Here is a 4,549-nt window from a genome sequence, read left to right on the forward strand (position 1 = left end):
GATGTTCTTGATGTGATGACTTCCAGATTTTGGGAATGATAAGGATTATATTTTAGAAGTTATTTATTGGTTATATTAATGAGTTTTGAGTCTTCCGCATTATATTTTGTTCATTATGGGTAAATGATTGGGGTTTAGATTGGTTGGTTCGCTCACATAAGAGGATAATGTGGGTGCCACTCGCGGCTCATTTTGGGTCGTGACATTTATTTAATTGATTGATCGGTTCGTTTTTCTAAGCCTCTACTCCTATTAGCCAAAACTTTGGCAAGAGATGTTGAAAATAATGTGAATTCTTTTTAATAAAGTATTAGATGCTGTTTTAATTTACAAAATTTCGATTTTAATTCTATTATGTAGTTGTATATCAATAGCTTGCTGACTTTGACTTTCAACCAATATAATATTTAGTTGTTGAAAGTGACATTTTTGCATGCCATTATTATTAGTATAATATTTAATTTATGAAGCTTCCTAGTACGTAGTAAAAATGTTCATTAAATTAATTAGAGAATTGTAATAAGATCTCTAGACAGTAAGACAGATATTAATATGACAAAATAATAATATCCAAAATTATAAATAAAAATACATTAAAATGACGTTACGTCTTTCTCAGTTTATTAAACTTTATCCAACTAAAAATAAATCTTCAACCAAAATACATAGGAGTATTTTAATAATGCAGTTAGACCTTTGACTTTTGACATTTCAAATTATAATAATTGTTCCTTTTTACTTTTCTTATGTCAGTCAGAACATAATTATAAATTAATTTTTTTTGTATTTTTAATTATTTATCTACTTTTAAATTAGCATACGGTATATGTAAATATCCAGCTACCATGGATTTAGGGCTGTAATCATCAACTAAGAATTGAAGAAGATAAGACTTTACAGAGATAATACTGGGAAAAAATTTCTGATTTTTATCTTAGATCTACAATGACATACACAGTGTTATATATATACAATTATAGCTCACATAATTCATTCTATCAATGACTATTGTTCTAACCACCTACTCTAATTAACTCTTCATAAGTTAGTTACATTCCTATCAACTAACAGCCATGTCACTAGGTTCAATAGTATACCTATTAAGAAAGAAACTATCAACATAGTGATTTACCATTTATCTCTATTAATTATGAAATGTATCAATTAAAAAATTAAGGTTTTTAAAAAGTTTTATATTTTTCAAAGTAATAAATTACGGTAGGTAAAAAAAATATTGTCCTTTCTTAATTTATTAAAATGGATAAAAAATAGAAATGACAAAAAAATGAACAATTAATTAAGGACATATGAAATAGTTGAAATTTCCAGAAATAGAAAGGAATTTGTCAAGACAAGATGATGTATATATGACTATAATGATTAATGAGCGAGGAACAATAATAGAAATCTAACCATTACAATCTTTGTCAACACAACCATATTATTATATATACACAATTAGTAATTTTATCCGATCTACACATGCATTATGACTCTTTCATTGATTGTGTCTTTGTTTTGTTTAACTAGTGTATAATCTAAGCTATCAAATGAGTAAATTTTAGAAGTGGATGTGCATCCATATATGGAATTATAAAAATAACACTCCACACACATTTAAGATGATAAATATCGAGTTATAAATATATTTTTTAAAAATAAACTACTTATAGCATATTATTATCGAATTATAGCATATCAAGAAAAAATATATTAAAAATATTTTTTATAAGTAATTATTTAAATAATAATTAATTTATTTAAATAATTACCTTTATTATTCAGTTACCTTTTTTAAATCAAACTATTTAATTACATTAATTTTTTAAGTTACCTTTTTTTAAACCAAACTATTTGATTACATTAATTTTTTAAGTTACCTTTTTTAAACCAAACTCTTTAATTATTATTAATTAAATTAAACATTATATAGTTACATTTTTGAAAACAATTACAAAATAATAGGGATTTGATTACACCATAATAACTACCCACCACTATATATCTAAACAAATACCAGTTTTTTAATCGGAACCGCCACACACAATATTAAAAAAAAAAAATTCATCTTCCCCAAATATATTGTTCTTCCCCAAATCTTCCCTAAATTCATACACGCCTAAAATCATCACAATATTCACCCACATCGCCGCACGCCTAACTTTCTTCTTCACCAAATTTCATGATTTTTTATCAAAATCTTTCACATTTTCACTCACACATCAGTTCATCCCCAAAATTAAACCTTCTCACCTAGCATCTGTACAATGTCGAAGAGAGGTTGTAAAACCCCACGTAAAAGTAGAAGATTGAACGATGAATTAAGAACTGAGGACTTTCATGCTCCATCTTTCAACATTTTGTCACAAACTCAAACTCAAACATCAACTGCAAAAGAGAAGTCTAGGTCAGAAAATCGAAAATCAAAAAAAAAAGAGGCAAAGGAAACCGAGAAGAAGAGAAAAGGAAAAGAAAAACAAACCTTCTGTGAATCTGAGAAAGAGGCAAAGGAAAGAGGGAAGAAGAGAAAAGGAAAACAAATTCAATACTCATCAGATTCTGAGTCTGATTTTGTTGATGAGTTGATAAATTTAAAATCAAAAAAAGCTAGGGTACTGAAATCGGTAGTTCACAGATACAAGCAACAAATAAACCAATTTTTTTTAAAAGTTAGTAAAAGATTTTTTTAAATTTAAATTAAAATAATATGTTTAATTTTGTTTTAATTTTGATTTTAATTGTCAGTAGTATAATACATGATTTCTGTTGTGTTATTTGTGTATGAAATAATTAATATATTTTTTTATTATAGGGATGTATGAATTAATGTATTAAGTTTGTATGATATGTGTATGAAATGTTATATTGGTTTATTACACTATCAATGTATGCATAATGTATCAATGTTAAATGTGTATATTTTTTAATATTACTATACATATTAAAACTAAATAGTTTATGCTTTGATTTTTGTGTATTTAGTTTTGAATGAGTTGTTATGAATTAATGTATTAAGTTTGTATGCTATGTGTATGGAATGCTATATTTGTTTTATTACATAATCAATGTATGAATAATGTATCACTGTTGTATGTTGTATATTTTTTTCTATTACCATATATATTAAAACTAAATAGTTTATGCTTTGATTTTTGTGTATTAATTTTGAATGAATTGTGTATGAAATGATGTACATTTTTTGTATGATTTATGTATAAGTTGAATTGAATGTCCATTCAATATAGAAATTTTTTTATGATTGTATATATATAGTATGATAAACGTATTAATTTAATTTTAACAATTTTTTAAGAAAAGAAGACACAAACACATTTGTCTTCATGCATGAACATGAATGTGTTTGCGAATCTGTTGACCTTTCTAGGTCAAGAGAAGTTCCAACAATTCTTACAAGAAACAACGTTCGAATTTTTTTATAATTTGCATAACATAAAAATCAAATGTCAATTGTTAAGACACATATTTCTTCTTGGGAATGAAAATGTTAGGGATGACATGTTTGTTATAAATGTAAATGCTAAAGAGTTACATTTTGGGTTAAAAGAGTTTGTTGCTATAATCGGTCTGAAATGTGGACCTATTTCTGATTTTGTATCTGATCCATCTGTTCCAAACAGACTTATTGCTGAAAATTTTGGGGATTGTAATAAAGTACCCAAGTCAGATTTTTATCATAAGTTTAAATTGGAAAATTTTTGGAAAGAAGATGATCGTTTAAAAATCGGGATCTTGTATTTTATTTCTTCTTTTCTGACTGAATCAGATCCTTTAAAAACAACAATTCCAAAATTGTATTTCGATTTGGTCGAATCTGGACAGTATGCCACATTCCCTTGGGCAAATGAGTGTTTTAATTTAACACTCAAAGCATGCAGTCAAAAATTTTACAAAAATTCATCGTCATTCAAATTAAGCCAGTTCCACATAGCATTGCAGATATGGTTTTACGAGTGTCGTCATCCATTTGACAACACAATTGCTATACGTGCTTCAAATCGCACGCCGCGAATCCTGAACTGGAAGACACCTAATGACGTCATTTATTTTTGTAACGACCTGTTTAGTCGATTCGAGCAGTAGAGTTTATTTCTGATAATAACTGACTGGGTCGACGGATCCTGCGACGGACCGTCATGGTCACGACGGACCGTCGGGGGAGTCATCGTTCCAAAATACTTAAACTCTGAAAATCTGGGTACTGGATCAACTCTCTGAACTTCACGACGGAACTGCAGTACGGACCGTCGTAGCCACGACGGACCGTCACAGACCTTTTACTGAAAATGAGTCTCTGAACTCTGTGATGACCCTGCAGGACGGACCGTCGTAGGCACGACGGACCGTCACGAGTGGCGTAACCTCGACTGAGTCGGATTTTTGCTGAGAGTTTTTAAAGGGGTGTTTTGGACTATTCCTGATTATAATTATAAAATTAGTGGGTTAATGTCAATAATTTATTTAGTCGGGGGTTAAAGGAGATAACCTTGAAATAAATAGTGGGTTACTTTTATCATCTTTTATACTTAAT

The sequence above is a fragment of the Solanum pennellii genome, chromosome 11 (assembly GCF_001406875.1).
Source record: "Solanum pennellii chromosome 11, SPENNV200".
Classification (NCBI taxonomy): domain Eukaryota; kingdom Viridiplantae; phylum Streptophyta; class Magnoliopsida; order Solanales; family Solanaceae; genus Solanum; species Solanum pennellii.